Here is an 18,735-nt window from a genome sequence, read left to right as displayed (position 1 = left end):
TGAGTGCAGCAGTTTTATATGAAAGCTTTTCATTACCTTTATCCTTGGCTTTCGAATAAAAGTTTGTGTTGAACACATGTGTACATACAGAACTCCCTCTGCAGTTCAGTGAAATTATATGAAGGGATTTGGCACATATACACAAACACACAAACAGGCAAATACACGCACGCACACACAAACATACACATGCACACAAATGTGCACACACACTCACACACATTACAGGAGAATACATGGCCAGCACTCAAGTAGAATTGTTTCCTTCTGACTGTTATTCAGTGATAACACACAGGTTCCATTCTCAACAGATAAACAAGCCCCACTGCTCTGCAACTCTTCAGCAGCTATGGTGCATGTGTGCGTGTGTGTATGTGTGTGTTAATTAATATCTTTGTCTTTTTGGCTTCTGCACATTGCTAGTAAGCAGACGTGTAAATCATTTTCCAGTCAACACTAATGTGAGACATCTGGGATGAACGTGCATTTTCCATTGTGTTCTGTGGAGTTCAGAAATCCAGCTCTCAAGCATTCCTCAATTGAAATAAACAGGAACTGTCTGCAGCTCTCCCCATTCTGACTAATGGGCTAATTCTATGAAAACATGCCTGTACACTTTTTTTCATCAAGAATTTACGGCCTTGTAATTTTTCCAGTATGCCACCTCTGTTGGTTAAGTTGATCATGCCAGAAACTGCACATTTTAGAACTTTACTCAGAGATTTGTCAGAGATGGACAAATGGACAATTTATTATTTCTTGCCTTAAGACTGCTTGCTTGTCTCAAGATTTCACACTGGTTGGGTAGGCATTGGAAGGATGAATCAAACAGACCTAGGTCAAATACATTATCTTTTTGGATTCAAGTACTGAGCTTGTCTGTTGTAAACCAATTAAATACTCCCAAAAAGTGCAAACCAGGCAATTAATTGAGCACAGAATAAAATAAAATAATAATAATTTGTTATTTAGCCAAAGCAACTTACAGTTGATAAGACTAAGCAGGAGCAATGCTGGGTTAAGGGCCTTGCTCAAGGGCCCAACAGCTGTGTGGCTACACCAGGGTTTGAACCACAAACCATGCACCTTAGCCACTAGGCTCCAGGCTGCACAGAAAAGTATTTGAATCCAAACACCCCCCCCCCCCCCCCCCTCCCCCAGGACACAGCCAGGAAATGAGCTAGCAGCCTCCAGGCAGTGGTTTTCACCACTGTGCACCCAGAGAATGGCCATGAGCTTTAACAGATATACTTTTCATCTGATCAGACATGGAAATATTCATTTGACTGTGGACCTAGTTCCTAAGGCTCAACTCATTCTGCAGAGGTGATTTCTGACAGTTACCACAGCAGTTGGTTCTGCGGTCAGTCAATCAACAGTCATTGCATGCTCTTGTTTATTCAATATTACCCGTGGCTGTTGAGGCAAGCACATTAGCTCTGGTCATCCCTCTTAGAGTGCAAAGTGCTGAGTGAGGTTGTGTGTGTAGCCTGCCTTCTCACAGCCTGCCATCGGCACAGCTGTACGTTCCACCAGCATTTTGGGAATCGGCACTACACTTTCAGAAAAAAAGGTACAAACAATGCCTAAAAGGTGCAAACACTTGTCATTGGAGTAGTACCTTATAGGTGCATTACATTGTAACCATAGGCAGCAATACATTATCCATTTGTATGTTTTTTGCTCATAAAAGGTACTTTCAGTGCAGTTCATAAGTATTTCGATAGTGACACATTTTTTGTTGTTTTTGCTCTTTCTTCAGCGAACAAACAGTTGAAATAAAACAATCAAGATGTTGTTTCAGGTTTACTTTGAAGGTTTTTACATCCATATTGGGTTAACCATATAGGAATCACAGCCTTTTTTAAACACAGCCCCCAAAAGTTTTAGGGGACCGAAAGTAATTGGACAAATTAACACAAACTGAAATAAAGTAATCATATTCATATGCAAATCCTTTGCAATCTGCCTGAAGTCTATGACCCATAGACATCGACAGATGTTGGGTATCATCCCTGGTGATGCTCTGCCAGGCCTGTACGGCAGCCATCTTCAGTTCCTGCTTGTTCCGGAGGCTATTTGCCTTCAGTCTGGTCTTCAGGAAGTGAAGAAGTGCTCAATTGAATTGCGGGCATGTGATTTGGCCAGTCAAGAACATTCCACTTTCTGGCCCCAAAAAAACTCCTTGATTGCTTTGGCTATATGTTTTGGATCATTGTCCTGCTGCATGATGAAGTTTCATCCAAACAGTTTTGATGCATTTGCTTGGATCTGAGCTGATACAGATGTTTCTGTATACATTCTGCTGCTGTTGTCAGCAGTGACATCAGTGCACACAAGTCTCAAGCCTTGGATCATGAGCTGTTCCTTTTTTTCTCCACACTTTCCTCTTTCCGTCACTTTGGTACAAGTTGATCTTCGTCTCATCTGTCCATAACACTCTTTTCCAGAACTCTACAAGTTTTTTTATGTACGTATTTGTGAACTGTAACCTGGCTATTCTATTCTTGAAGCTTGGTGGGGGTTTGCATCTTGAGGTGAGGTTATGCTGGTGTAGTCTTCTCTTGATGGTCATCTCGACACCTACATCCTGGAGATTGTCCTTGATCTATTGAACAGTTACAAAAGGATTTTTCTTCACCATTAAATGTATTCTTCTGTTATCCACAACACTGGTATTCCATGATCCACCAGGTCATTTGCCATTCACTCATTCACCAGTGGGTTCTTGATTCTTAGCAATGTACTAAACAGTTGATTTTGGCACACCATTTTTTGTCTCTGATTGATTTATTCTGGTATTACAGCCTAATGATGGCCTGCTTTACTGGCTTTGACACTTATTTGGTCCTCATGTTGAGAAACAACACAACAGACTCCAAATGCAGATGGCACTCCTAGATTCAACTCTAGACCTTCTGCTAGCTCTTTTATGCATGAACTAACAATGAAATGTAACACACCTGTCCAAGAAACATTCGAGCAGACAATTGTCCAATTACTTTTGGTCCCCTAAGATTCCTGGGTTTATGTAGAAAAATGCATTTTCTACACTGTTCACCCAATATGGATGTAAAAACCCTTACATTAAAGCTAAAAGTCTGCACTTTAACTTCATACTCATTTATTTCAAATTCGATGTGCCAGAAAAGTACTGAGTCTCATTGTCCAAATACAGAATGAAACTGTGTTAGTACACAAATACCACATTTTTGGACATTTAATCTTAAAAGAACAAAAATGTACCTCCACTATACCTTATTTCTCAGAGTGTAGGCCTACAGAGGTGAAGCAACAGAAGTGAAAATCAGCTGTTTGAAGAATGCGTCATAGCCTATGACTTGCCCTGCTTGTAGCTCAGCGCTGTGGTGAAGATTTGCGAATCGCTGGCGGCCCGACAGCTGGCACAGACAGCGGTCTTCTGGGTTCAGTGAGTCATACAGAAATGTTTTTACTACACTTGCTGGATGTAGCCTATTCCTTTGCACTCTCATGCTTGGGCAATGAGATCAGTGGCGATTGATGTAGCCGCAGTAAATGCTGTTGTTTTGCAGCACTTCTGAGCAACGTCACATTCAACCTGTAAGGGGTGATATCCTAAGAACGGTTTTGAGGAAAATGTATTTGCTCTAGTTGGCCATGCCATGGTATAATGCACAGTAAGTGTAATTTGTTATTTAGCTGACATTTTTATGCAAAGCGACTTACAGTTGATTTGTCTAAGCAAGGGACAATTCCCCCTGGCTCAAGGGCCCAACAGCTGTGCAGATCTTATCTTGGCTACACTGGGGCTTGAACCACCAACCTTCTGGGTCCCAGGCATGTACCTTAGCCACTAGACTACAGGCTGCCATACGTACCCTACAATGCTGAGACTTTGTTCCCATATCCGAGTGTCGTGGTGGATTTCAGACCATAGTAAAACAGTCGGATGTATTTGCTTTTCCTCTGCATCATCTCTTTGCTATGTGATTCTTGTCTTGTAGGAGTCTTGGCCTTCCCAGGGTCCTTTGTGAGCACTATTGTGTGTGGCCGGTTTGACATTTGACATGGCATTCTTGTCGTCCCACCCTCCTCGTTTCTCCACGGGGCTGATGGGACGCCTCCTGACCCTCATTTTGCAGAAGTGCCGCGTCTGCATTGCCCTTTCTCGTTTTTTTAATGCCCCCTCACGCAGAGATGCCCTACTGTTGCTTGTTTCACTGAGCTGGCAGGCAACCTCCAGTGTTATCAATTAAAATGTCAGGTACTCTTAGGGAGCGATTGATGCATTGTGTGTTTTTTTGTCTGCCTGTCTTGGCTCAAAGGGTCTGCTGTTAGTTGTTTTCCAATGAAATGGCCTCATTGGCAATGTGCAAATGCACAACACAACCTTTTCCCTTTCTTTTGCTGGGAAACAAATGGCATTTTAATACAGGCAGATTGTTGCACAAATATGAAGAGAATATTTATGATGTGAGGCATTTTGAAAAAGAGGGTACATTTGCCATCTATGAATCGATTGTGTTACGCTTGAAGCTTATTTCCATTTTGGTTCTCACTGTGAGGGGTATACAGGGAAATTTGCCATGCATCCATAGTTCAAACAGTTATTTATTTATTCATTGAATGTATTATATTTATTTTTGGACTACTGCTACTACTCACACATGCACACACACATGCAGAATGAAATTTAGTGTATGCAGACATTATCGCAGTATCTGTACAGAACTGCAGAGAGAACTGTGCTCCAATGTGCTGTCATGATACATCGGTAAAAAGGCAAGAACAACTGCTATCATTGTGTCACTAAGCCACATTCCAGGGCACTATGTTTAGAGCCTGAACATACCTGTTACTTTTGTTTCCAAAATCTATTTTGCAGGATTTAGGGTACAAAACGCCTCAGCATACCTGAGGCTCTTTCTATTAGCTTGAAGGGGCTACATTGTGAAACAGAAAAGGTGGGTGGGTCTAAACCATCATGGGCTTTAACTTGCCATCAAGAAAGACATCCCGTCATTGTGTTCTTTGTTCATGTACAGTATTCTTTGGGAAGAACTGTTAGCTAAGTACGTGACAGTCTGTCTTAAACAATTATCAATGTGGCTCTTCAAAAACCATACCTAAAGCTGTTTGCAAGAACGGCTTGCCAGAAGACATACATAGCATATACGTAGCATACCTGGCTTTCCTGAGCTTATCTGCTATAGTGGAACCACCAGGCAAGATCAATCGTTCACAGAAAAGTTTTTGAATCCAAAACAATTAGGTATTTGACCTGAGTCTGTTAGATAGTATTTCCATAGCATGTTAAACATGACTGTGACAGGTGGCACAGTGCCCACTGGGCATGACAAACAAACATGCGGGTGTGGGGTGGGGCATTATAGCTAGACATGGGATGGTTTGAGGAAAGGCCTTCCAGAGTGTCATTAGCTCAGGAGGTAGGAGCGGTCGGAAGTTTCGATCCCCCACCCTATGTGTGTTCCTGAGCAAGACCCCAATTTCTCCAGACAAGCTGGCTGGTGCCTTGCATTGTAGCCTGTCACGTTTGATGTATGAGTGTGAGTTTGTGTGTGAATGGGGTGAATGAGATGCATTAATTGTAAAGCGCTTGGGTAGAAGCAGTCTATTTACCATTTACCGTGCCTTGCATTTTCACCAGTGGATGTTTCGGCTTTTCAAGACACGGTGTGTCAGTGTAGGCTGTTTACTTTAGGCACACTAAATGACGTAGCTTTCAACTGCTAAGTCAACTATTATTATTGCTTTTACAAACCATTTTTTAACCCGATGGTATTTGCAAGAAAGTTAAGCTGAGCAAACTAAAACTCCTTGTGGTTTTCCTTTTGTCCCTATACGTGTGCTATTTCTGATGACAACTCTATGCTATGACCCCGTCACAAGAAGCCGCCCATCACCCTTGTATCCCGCAGGAACAAGCGGTCCTATGGCAGTAAGGAGTAAAGCTGGGTGTGTGTTTACCCATTGCCTTGCTTGCCCAACACATACAACTCACTGAGGGAGTGGCAGCTGCTTGACTGAGACATCTGTTATTTAGAGGTTCTTGCACTCCTGGGGGAACAGCCGATGTCATCCATCACATCAAAGGGCCGTGATTTACAATCTGTATTCAAGGCTTGAAAAAGACGTTCGGCTACTGAGGCAGACTGAAGTCATTTTCATGGTCTTAATGCAAATGGCAAACTTGGCTCGGAGTTGTGTGTCTCTGTCTACTGTCTTTTTATACAATGAAATCTTTGTAGATGGAACAGAGTATAGTTTGGTAAAGGGGAAGAAAGCCTCATATTGCATATGCACCACTGCATTCTGAGCGGAATACATTTATTATAGCGAAGATGGGAAAGCAGAAGTTACTTAATGACCTCAGGCTGGTTATCTAGCAGTCAGTAGTAATTCAGGCAAGCATGCAATAAATGCAAATGCAGTGATTTATTGCACTTTTATTGATTTTTCAAAAAGGATATGTAGACCTGGGTGAAATACATCATTGTTTTGGATTTATATAGTTGATCCAGGTCTGAGTGCAACCCAGAACCAAATTCTGCCCATGAGAGTGACAAATGTGGCAGCATTACACCTGAGCTTCTGCTGGAAGAGTATTGCCCACCTCATTGCAAAAGAATGTCTCCTCTGGTCGGTCATGTTTCCTACCTGTCCTGGCTGCAACGTACACTGCCCTCCGGTCCAGTGCCTGAGCAGCTCAGCTGGTGGACTGCAGAGGGAAAAGACAGCTGGCTACTGTAAATAGCTGTTTTAGAAGGAGGTCTACATGTTTCAGCATTGCCACCTCCTGCTTCAGTCTCAGTGAAGGCTCCCAGATATTAGACTAAAGTGGTAAACATGGCCCCCAAGCCCATACCTTGGTCAATTATGTAACTGTTTTGGATTCAAAAACTTTTCTACGTTTTACTGAGCTTGCCTGGTGTGTTGGAACCAAAGTGTAAATTCTGCCTTTTGTCCTCTTGTTTGGCTCGATTACACCAGGCAAGGTCAATTGATCACAGAAAATTATTTGAATCCAAAACCGTTACATAATTGTCCCAGGTCTATTCAAGCCCCATCCTCTCACCGCGACCCCAGTGCTCTTTAGCCAGAAGCAGTCACTTCAGTTTCTTCCTCAGGTTTTGTTTCCTGGAGAATCTGTCCACCAATTCGGCTTCAAAGGCACCGACGGCCTGCGTAAAGCCAGACAAATGCGTTTTCACTCTTCTGAGGCTCCCTTTTTTCTTCCGTCGCTCCATTGTTCTTCTGAGCTTACATCTCCAGTGAGAATTCTGACAGGGCTTTGTCCTGACCTTCTCCTGAGGTGCCTTTATTACGCTTAAAGACGCGTCTCCGTAAGCACAATGTCGGTTTTCATCCCAGTTCAGCGACTGTCCATACCTTCCGCACAGGCGACGTCCCAGCGACGTCCGCCCACCTGGGAACTAGCCCGGAGATGAAACGGGAGCCGGCTCGTGTATTTTCGGCACGTCTCGTATGTGGTCTAGTCTCTTTTTCATCTGATCAAGCAAAACATATGAAGGACCCAAAAGGGGTCCAGCGAAATCCTGGGATCCTTGCTGAACGTTTACAAGGTAAATATCAAATAGCCGTACGTGTTCAAATGAGTTCTGCTGGTGGGCAGGTATGGTGGGCGAAGGGATTGCTTTTGAGTTGGTATTCATACTTTGATGGGAAAGTTTACTTCTTTGTCTAGTCTGCCGGGTCAGCCCCCCCCTCTCGATTTATCCAGTGCTCTCCCCTAGGGACTCCGCATCAATAGTCAAATAGACTGCTGAATAACGAAAACATATTTCCAGCGTAAGCAAATGAGTTGAACTCAGACTGTCCTTGTGAAATAGGTCATTAATTTCCTGTGTTTGTAGCCCTGGTTTAGTTGTGAGCAAGTCAGCGTAGCGTAAGCATTACAGCTGAAATGGCTGTATGCATTTGGCACAAGGAGAGAACAACAAAGTGGGATATCATATTCATTAAAGACTTTTCATGCAACCCCTGGACCATGGGAATTTCAATGCATAGAAGAAAAGATATAAGGATTCAATGCCTGGCTTCACATGGGAACAAAAAAAAAATGTTTCCTTTGGTTTAAGTGGATAAAACAGAGAGGCCTATAGTTGTGGTTCTGTGAAGCATACTCCCCCTTTGACTTACTGACTCCAATACTGCCTTACAATAGGAACGGTGTAGTTTAATCAGAAGCACACATGAAGGATTCTTTTTAGAGAGATACTTGAATATGACTGCTGTGTGTTTGGGTTGAAGTTCATGCTGTTCTATCTACTGAGCACAGGATGTTTTTGATTATGGTTTTCATTACATCATCAATTGGAAACCTGTATGTGTAGAACCACGGGGAACAAGACATGCAAGAGGCTGGGAGTCTTTTTTTTACATCAGGGAGGCTTGTTGGCGGGAAAATTAGCTAGCTTTATTCAGAACTGTCAAATGACACAAACCTCCATCCCTAGTGGAAGGCCTCTTGCTTAGTAGTGTGAATGTAATTCAAGGCTCGATAAAGAGGGTTGCTGAGAAAGTATGTTCATAGCTTTGGGGTCTTTTTAAGTGGAATTGTTTTGAATCACTGTGCAAACATTTCCTGTATTATGCCACCCATGCCTCTTTATCTTCTCAGTGGCTTTAGTTTCATTCTGTATTTTCATCACCTTTCAAGGTGTTTATCAGCTCCTGGGAATGATCTTCATTGTATAAATATTCAAGAGAAGAGCTCAGTTCTGTCACCCGTCATGAAATTGTTGAATGTTACAGGTAAGTATATAATACAATTACAGGCATGTGCAAATATCAAATGGCTTGGAAACAGAATCAGGGAAAACACTGAATTGGTGGACCAGAAAGGCATAAATCCCCAGGCAGGTGCAGTTTACGGAGTCATACAGAGATCTCGCATCGTCTGTACTCGAGTACAACACATTATGCCCAGAAAGTGTTTCATTTCTCACTTTCTCTCGCATCGTGAGAGTGTCACTTTGGAAATAGATGTCATTTTCTCATGCTGTAGTTCCTGTCATGTGACCTGTCACACAAAACACCCTACCCTGGCTTCAAGGTAGCCGCCAATTCCATTTCAGTTCAGTTCAATTCAAATGCACTGAAAGTGAGGATTTTTTTCAAATGATAAAATAACCTTTTTCACAATGAATTTCCTAAATTGAAATTAAATTTAATTGAATCACTACTCTGCTCAGCATAGGGGGACATAGTTTAGTTCTACACTGTTTACTCTTCTGAGGCACTTTTTAATTAGATGTCACTATGGCTGGGTAGGTGGTTCTCTCTCCCACCTTCCTTTAAAGAAGGGGAATTATTTGAAACAGGTGCCTCTCTGTATGGCATTTCTGTATAAATGGGTATACTGTTACACACCTGTTTTCATACACCCATGATTGATGAAGCCACATCGACTGCCTCAAAACCTCTCTCAGTGTATCGCTCAGTTTAAAATTTCAAACAGTTACGTGCTTTGTCTTTAGTCGTGGCTGTTCCATTTAAGTGGCAAATTCTGTTTATTTAGAGAATGAGTTTGTCAGTTCTGGCTATCAATTACAAAGTGTGTACGAAAAGGCTTGCTGACTTCTGCGAGACATTTGATAATCATGTATACCTTAGTTGAGATGTATGCGTTAATTTAAGTTAAGTCATGGCTGTGCCTTCTTTAGTCATCCCTTTGGGTTTTAGAGAGTTTTCATTCATGTCACGGCTGTTGAAAAGACAGCTGCTTTCTGTTTTAACTCCTCATGTTCTGAACAGCCTACCTTATGCTTGTGACGGCTCATTTAATAAAGACTTGCGCTGTTTCGTTGAAAACGGTATAGGCTAATTAAAGATCCATAATTTATTTATTTGCCTCTGTACTCCACAATTTGGGACTTGTAGTACAAAAAAATTATCATGTGGTTAAAGTGCACTTTGGCAGATTTGATATAAAGGACATTTTAATACATTTTGGTTTCACCAAAACATTATAAACGCTGTATCTATAGAGATAGAAAAAGAATTCAAAACTTTTAGTCATTCCTTTATTCTTGTGTAGGACAGCAGAGATAGAGATGGGATCACTGTACAGAAAGTGCAATGGCAGAGTTTGGAACCCCTGGCTTCAAGGGGATTAAAATATCGGTTGAAAGTTGGCCGCCTAACGGACTCTGCTTAAAAAAATAGGGTTTGAAAATAAACCTAAATGACGAAGGATGATGAAAACTTCTGTTGCGTAAGTGGATTGAAATGATCCATTCACTTATCAGGGACATTTACAAGTCACAACATGAAGCAATGTGTTCCATTCTAGGTTTTCCTAGATGCTCATTAGTGCTGTTATTCAATGCACAGCTGGCCATATACCAGAGGCTTACATTATGTACATTTACATGACATTACATTCATTTAACAGATGCTCTTATCCAGTGCAAGTGTAGTAGCTAGTCAAGAAGTAGGCCTACTGAGTTCAAACCTACCTCCCCTGAGATTTGGTCTTTTGACTCTCCTGTCACAGAGTTCAGAGTCATAACTACTGCAGCACACTTTTCACCGATCGCCTTCATCAACAATTCACTCTATGACTCCAGGCTGTTAATGCAATTATGTAATCAAAACCCAAATTAGCATTGCAGTGCAAGCAAACTAAATTTCCTGCCCGGTGAGAGCTTGGCCTTAGAGTAACAAACCCTGCTTTTTTAATGTTCGAGAGGTGAAAGGTGATACCCGCTGTGCAGTTCCAGCCTTATCCAACAGTTGGTGAGCTCATTTCTCTTGGCATAGCCTGCCTCCAGTACTCTAGTCGAGTGACCGGGACTACGTGCCACATCGACTGCCTGAATGTAACAAAAGTGAGGCTGCCTTGTGTTTTGTAATGCTTTAGAAGTTACACAGCTATACAAAGCTCATGAAAGAATGTCCCACTGGGACTCCTGGTGTTTCTCCTTTTGATTTTTTTGTCTTTTTTACACGGACAGGCAGGGGGATTGGCAGCGGTGGGGATGGAGCATTGGGGAGTGTTGATGTTGAGTCTGCTCTACCCCACTGCCAGGCTCGTCGTGCCGAGGCAGGTGCGCTCTCCGCTGGCAGGAGGGCCTCTCTCTCCGCTCCCCCTGGCCTGTCTCTGACTCCTTTCGACCGGGTTCCAGACAGAAAATGGAAGTCCCGCGGGGACGGGAGGGGAGCACTTGTCCTGAAGGATTCGTCACATCTGAAGAGTCTGAAGCTCTCGGCCCCCAGTGATGTCAGAGTCTGACCGACATGCAGCTTACGCGCTTTCCTTTTTGTCATTTCCTGTGGTCCGCGTATCCCGGAGGTACCGGACCGGTGGACGGAGGGAGATTTCCTGGACCCCGTTGCGGAAATCTCAAAACCTGCATTGTTCCCTTTCTGCATCTGAGCATTCGCATTGTCCGATTATAGGTTTTCACGTCCAGGTTTCCTAGCCTACCAAATCCGCAAAGAATAGACGGCTAGCAAAGCGAGGAAGTTCAGTGGGCTTTCAAGTACAGCAAGTCATTCTTTTCGAAGATGAAACGGGCTTGCTTTTTCGCGGTGTGGTATGAAGCGGGGCTTGGAACCGCGAAGGTCCGGCATTTTTGAGACGTTTCAAGGTGTCTGCAGCGGAGCCCGTGGGCTGTCCGAAGGGCCCGCGCTGGGGTTGTTTTTCTGCCTCGGTGAACAACAGGCTCTCTCATTCCTCTTCAGTGGGCGTCCTGCCTAGCCGGTGTGAGCCCAGAGCAGCTCGGCTGGAGGACAGAGCGTCTCTGTGCTAGGCCTGTGGACGAGGGGAGGCAGAGAGGGAGGGCAGAAGAAAGAGAGGGAAGGTGAGCAGGGAGATTAAGTGATGGCAAGGGACACTGACTGGACACATAAAACATTTTTTTCCACTTTTTTTCCCCTTCCCTTTTGGGAGCTTCAACTACGCTTTAATGGAAACTCCAGATGCTTGCCAATCTGTATTACATTTGTTTTTCCACTCCAGAATATGGAGAAAATGTAGTAGTAGTAATAATAATAAGAATAACAATCATATTTTTAGTGGGAGTATTACTACCTCCACTGTATACTTATTACTACTACATACAGTATGATAATGATAGTGATGAATATCCTATTGTTTCTAATGAGTAATATTATTTCCGTTTTGTCGCAAAAAAGTTGACTTTTACAGTAAATCTAAATCTTTTCTTGATATGGCTGATAAGCCTTCATAGAGATATCTATAATGATAAACTATAATGATAAATCTTGGCTATGAAATTGAATGTGTGATCGTTGGTGATGAAAATAAGAGCTCAGCTGTTTGGTTTATCTTGTGGATTTGAATCTCTTTCAGAAACAACAATCCCAAGCTACATGGGAAAAGACTCTTGTTTATTGCTCACAACTTTGATTCCACTTTTGTTTGAGGCCTATAAAACAAATGTGGGGTTTCCTACCATTATTTTCCAAATCTTGTGTACTCCTTTTGCAGTGGACTTTTTTGTCCACAGCTTTTTACTCCAGTGGTTAAATAAAGAAACAACATTGCTGCCCAATAAGCGCGGTAATCCTTTGGCTGTCTACCAGAAAGGTCGATTTTTTTGCTGTCTGGCTATGGTGGTTTTTGCACAATTTATTCAGTGGGGGAAAAACTGAGTTTGAGAAATCCCAGCCCTGGGTGAAGGAGGTGAAGCCCCTAATGAAAAAAAACATCTCATGCTAGGTTTTGAAACAGCTGGTAGCTGGTTGACATGGTTTAGCTGGTTAACCAGTTCAGACAAGCTCCCAGCTTGTCATGGTTTGACCAGCTCAAGCTACTGTATGTTTTGAAACAGCTGGTAGCTGGTTGATTAGTTACCAGCTCAGGCAAGCAACCAGCACTAGCTGGTTGACCAGCTAATATCCAGCTAAACCAGCTTTATGACCAGCTTGGCCATGCTGGTTGACCAACTCATACCCAGCTAGACCAGCTTATGACCAGCTCTATTTTCAAGCTGGTCAAGCTGGCATAGCTGGATCTTACAGCAGGGGCTGTGAAGACTACAGCCAGAGAAAAGGCGTGAGCTGCTTTCCCGAGGGAGACAGAGGGAACTCTCTGGAAAGGTTTTGCGATGAAAGCCTGCCCCGCCCTGTCCGTTACTCAGCTTCGCGTTTCGTATGCCGGTGCCATCGTGGTGCTTCTTAAACAGCTGCCCCGTCCGCCTCTCAGATCAAAGGCATGCTCCCTTTAGTCTGCTGGTCAAATTTGCAGCCGGTCAGCGAGCGGTGGATGGTGGTAAAATTAAGCATTTAAGTCGGCGCTACTCAACTCCTCATCCTGCGGGCCGCAGTGTCTGTAGGTATGTGCTGCATCACCATCAGTTCACTTTTTAGCTTGATTGTGAGGAGTTAGTTATATGATAGAATGCATTGAAAGTAAGCTTACCAGTGAAAAAGTGATCTGAACAAATTCTATATATTCATTTTTTTCTCAATTTTATTTTATTTTTTAGATCTTGCCTACTTATATTGTGTAGCAGCCCTCAACATCTTTTCAATAAGCAAACTGGAGTGTTTTCTGACGGGTGCCTTTTATTCTTTTGTTGAGCATCATTGACGTCAAACTCCGTGAACACCATGAAAACTATAAAGCAAAATGACATACAATTAGCCTACAATAGGCGCCTGGCTACTTCATAGCTTCACAAATATACATAGATGCACATCAGTAGGAAATCAACACAAAACATTACCTACAACACCAAACATATGTCACTGCAACACTGCAAACAATACAAATGCCAACATACCTCGCTCCGCTTATCGAGGGTGCAAGGAAATGTAATGTAGAACGACCGACATCTTGGGACAGCTGGCGACTTACTTAACAAACTTTTCACACATTCCATCAATGACAGTCACATTCCACATGCCTTGTTGAACTAACGTGCATTTGACTTCCGCTAGATAGTCGGCAAAGAAAACGCTTTCAAAATAAAAGTCCCGCTATCAAACCAAAGCACCCATGGGTAAAACATCGCCTGCGGTCACTTACATATTGCAAATGCACATTGCTCTTCTTTCTGTTGACAACCTTCAATTTTCTTATCCCTGGTGGGTAATAATCTTTTGCAAACAACGACTTGTCTCTCTCTCTTGATCAGCTAGATTTCATTGACCTGAGATTTAAAAAAACGTATTTTTTGAGGAGAGACATTGAGTTTTATGGGCAGCTTGTCCTCCAACATGGAAGATGAGTCAAGGCCACCTGGTTTGTGACGTGCATTAAGAACGATCCATATAAAGGTAGATTGGATTCTGAATTAAATTAACTGAATGAACTAAACTAAACTCGCAAACAGCGAGTGAAATAACTGCATCCAAGTGTTCACTCATTGACGTTTTTGTTGCCCGCATTTAGAACTCAATGAGTGCAGTCCGGAAAGTTTTTCATGGCACAGCTTACCCCGTGACATAACAGTTATGCAGATTGTTAGATCAGACGCCGTGCATTGTGGGTCAACAGAAAAGTGAGGCGGCACACTCTTCATTCACGTGGAAATAGTTTTTACTAAAAAGTCATTCCCAGCTACTGCTTTCTGGCTTTCTGCAAGGTCTGGGAAAGTGATGTTAAATTTTTCCAGCATTTTGGTTACACTTAAATGACTTCCAAACAGTCCCCTGATCGCTATCATTTGCCTTTAGAGATTAAAATGAAATGTTTTGTAATTTGAGAGGGCTTCCACTGGCCTGGCTCTCAAGAGCGTATGTTCAGACTGACCCTTAGGAATGCCTGGTGGCCCTCACCCCCTCCTGGGAGAGGCGTGCTCGTGGGAATCGGCAGCGGAGAGAGCAGCGGATCCCGGCAGTGGAGGGGCTTTGGCTCTGAATTGGATGAAAACACTCTCCTGGATGCAGGTGTAAATGTGTCAAAGTCGACCATACGTAGAAGACTACACCAGCAGGACGACAAAGGGAACACTATAAGATGCAAACCACTGATGAGCCTGAAGAACTGAAAGGCAAAGTTATGTGCCTGGTCGCCCTCGTTCCCTCCTGGGAGAGGCGTGCTCGTGGGAATCGGCTGTGGAGAGAGCAGCGGGTCCTGGCAGTGGTGGGACTTGTTTCGTAGAACTCTGTGAGAGGTGACCTTCTGTGTGCACTCCTCTCAATCTGTGAGAGGTGACCTTCTGTGTGCACTTTTCTATGTCTGTGAGAGGTGACCTTCTGTGTGCACTTTTCTATGTCTGTGAGAGTTGTCCTTCTGTGTGCACTCCTCTCTATCTGTGAGAGTTGTCCTTCTGTGTGCACTCCTCTCTATCTGTGAGAGGTGACCATCTGTGTGCACTTTTCTATGTCTGTGAGAGGTGACCTTCTGTGTGCACTTTTCTATGTCTGTGAGAGTTGTCCTTCTGTGAGCACTCCTCTCTATCTGTGAGAGTTGTCCTTCTGTGTGCACTCCTCTCTATCTGTGAGAGTTGTCCTTCTGTGTGCACTCCCCTCTATCTGTGAGAGGTGACCTTCTGTGTGTCCTTTTTGTTCTAAAGAAGCTGAGTGAAAAACTTTGGGCCAGTTTGAGTCATTTTGGTCTCAGAGAATGCCTTCTGCATAAAATGGTGGTGTAGTTCTAAAGTTCAAGTTTTAAAGGTAGTTTTAAAGGTATGTGTTCTGTTTCTATGTGCATGTTGACAGTGTCTTCTTGGTCAGTTCAAATTGGGGGTAGACTTGCTTATGAAGGCCACTCAACATGCAAAGCTGGCTGGCTGACTGAATTCTTCACTTGTCGAACAACTATCCAGCCAGCTTTTAGACTGGACTGCCTCTTGTCTGGACACGAAGTGCTCTTTCATGGCATCTGTAGTTAAGTATGTTTAAAATGCAAAAGATCATAGTTTCACTGAAGCACAATTAATTGTATCAAATGCAGAATGAATGGTGCAACACTTTTAACCACAGCCGTAAGCAAAAAACACTCAGTTTTATTAGGTATTTATTAGACTTTTTTATTTTTTTATTTTAATTTTTGGTCTCCTCTTCTGCATACCACTGTTGCAACACATGATTGAGTTGCTGTCACCTTCCTGTCAGCTCTGACCAGTCTGGCCCTGCTCGTCTGACCTCTCTCATTAACAATGCGTTTCTGCCCTTAGAACTGCTGCAAACTGGATGTTTTTTGTTTTTCGCACCATTCTCTGTAAACTCCAGTGACTGTTGTGCATGAAACTCCCAGGAAGTCAGCAGTTCCTGAGATACTCAAACCACCCTGTCTGGCACCAACAGTTATTACACAGTCAGTCACTTAGATCACATTTCTTCCCCATTCTTCACCATGTCTGCATGCTTTTATGCATGGAGTGGCCGCTTCAAGATTGGCTGATTAGATATTTGCTTTGACGAGCTGGTGGACAGGTCTAATAAAGTGGTTGCTGAGTATATTTATGCTGAAAAATTGAAAGGAAAAAAGTACGACACTGCTCAGCTTGAGAATGATCTTTGCATATGAGGCTTAGGAGTAGACTAGAGAAAGTGCTCAGATTTTTATTGTGTAATTGTAGACTAATGGAGGTGCTTTGTTCCTGAACTCTTGTTATTTTAACCACTCACGTTTTCCTCCAGGGCCGTGCAGCTCAGATCCCTGCCCCCATTCAAAGGCGATCTGAGAGCAGAAGCTAGGCGCCTTGACAGGCCCCAGCGTTAGATCTTCACGGGCCTTACCGCCTCTCCTCTACAGGCCCTTTGATGACCGCGGTTAGCCGCTAATTGCGGGATTTCCAAAGCAGGGTTCACTAACCTGTGAAATCTCATCCGTCTTCCTTAGGTTATTAGACGGGGTCTAATGAGGCCATTTAAGGAAGCAAAAAGTGGTAGGCTGCGGCGGAGGCCACGTGGGGTCAGATATCTGACTCTCCGGGTTGTCTCTGTGATGGTCGAACGGATTCGCTCCCGTCAGAGTGAATTGAAAGAGTCAACGTCGTAGTGGCTGAGTGCTTCTGAAACGAACGGTAAAACTGAACCGTGTGCGAGTTCCTGAGCACACAGCCAGTTTTCATGCTTCACCCTCCATGCCTTTCAGGTACCGCCATGACCATATTTTCCTTGTCTGTGACCTCTCCCCCACCATGCTAGCCCACTCAAATAAAATATCAATAATTTGTTATTTAGCTGACACTTTTATCCAACGCTTACAGTTCATTAGACTAAACAGGGGACGACCCCTCTGGAGCAATGTGGGGTTAAGGGCCTTGCTCATTACATTACATTAGATTAATGGCATTTGGCAGACGCTCTTATCCAGAGCGACTTACAGTTGATTAGACTAAGCAGGGGACAATCCTCCCCTGGAGCAATGCAGGGTTAAGGGCCTTGCCCAAGGGCCCAACAGCTGTGCAGATCTTATCGTGACTGCACCGGGGCTTGAACCAACAACCCTCCCGGTCCCAGTCGTGTACAAGACAAGACAGTGCAAGACAGTGTCCAGCCAACCCTGGTAAATTTGGCTTCTGTTTTGGGAGAGACCAGGGAGGGGGGCTTCCCGCTGAGGTACACAGAGGCCTGGCTGACAGTGAAGCCCCTGTGGCAGAAGCGTATTGTGCGGTCCTGTTCAGACCTGCCTCTTTTTCCTCTGTCAGTGACACAATGTGGCGTCAATGACAACGGCCCTACGCATCAGGAATGCACAGGAGCTGCTGTCTGGCCAACTCGGGCGGACAATACAGTCTCAGGGGAGTCGACACTGGATCCTGGTAATGGCACTGTTTTTGCCAGCATTGTAGTGCCCTGCTTGCCATCCTGTCCCTGGTGACATTATATAAGACCCCGTGAATAATTTCCTAAAGAGGAATTTTGTGTAATGCTTTCTGTAGCTTTGAGCTGCAGTGTGAGAACCATGCTGATCTCAGTATTTGTGTATTTTGTGTTTACCATCTGTTTCCCAAGCTGTCAGTTTACAGAGACTATTGACTATGTTTTTTTTTATTGTGTGTGAACCGATGTGAGAAAAACTATCGTAGACTTTGGTTGCTGTGTAACAGAAATGTTTTCAAGGGTTGTGCCCAGGCCTGTGTTATTGTTTTGATGCCATACACTTAATGAACTGAGGGGCTCTTGTGCCCTGTGTTGATACGGACTGTTATGGTGTTGTAGTGTGTACATCTTGATGTATTTAAAATATGTAGAATCTTTAATTCAGTATTTGCAAATATTAGCATGCATTACTATTTTAAATAAGTGATATGAGCTTATATTGGGCCTATGTGTTGTTTCCTGTCCTAAAAATAGATTTGGATTTGTATTTTTTCCTCCATCCATATTTTAGACTGAAAAACTTCATTGATGTAAATGTTTTTAATTAGCCTAACATTGACAATACTCACAGCTGTAGCTAGATACAGTAGCTAACATTAGCTTGCAATGTAAATAACAGTTTATACAGTTTCTAAATAAAAAAATATATAGGTTGATAAAACAAAGGCATTGTAAAGAAGAAACGGTTCCTAAAATAAGTTCACATTCAAAGTTGCTTCTTAACAAAGGAAAATATTAATATTTTAATATTTAAATTTAAAATATTAATATTTAAAATAGTTTACACACATAATGTGAGTCTAGCTAGCAGTCACAACAGTGGCTTGTCAGTTTATTAAAAGTAGACAGTATACCCTGGTACTCCAGTCCGATTCAGCGCCCATTCAGAGAAACACATGTTGTTGTGCTGCAGGAGGACAGCGCAAATGGGAGTTTCAAAGTATAACTGGCAAGACTAAATGT

General features: G+C 43.2%; 1 protein-coding gene across 1 annotated transcript in view; it reads left to right on the top strand.

Moving 5' to 3' along the window:
* tgfbr3 (transforming growth factor, beta receptor III) overlaps positions 1-18,735 on the top strand; it is a 100,658-nt gene that overhangs the window by 15,937 nt on the left and 65,986 nt on the right. The gene's annotated exons all lie outside the window — the stretch shown is intronic.

This window comes from Conger conger, chromosome 4 (genome assembly GCF_963514075.1).
Source record: "Conger conger chromosome 4, fConCon1.1, whole genome shotgun sequence".
Taxonomy (NCBI): domain Eukaryota; kingdom Metazoa; phylum Chordata; class Actinopteri; order Anguilliformes; family Congridae; genus Conger; species Conger conger.
Note: the sequence above shows the minus strand (reverse complement) of the source record. Positions and strands in the feature narration are given on the sequence as shown.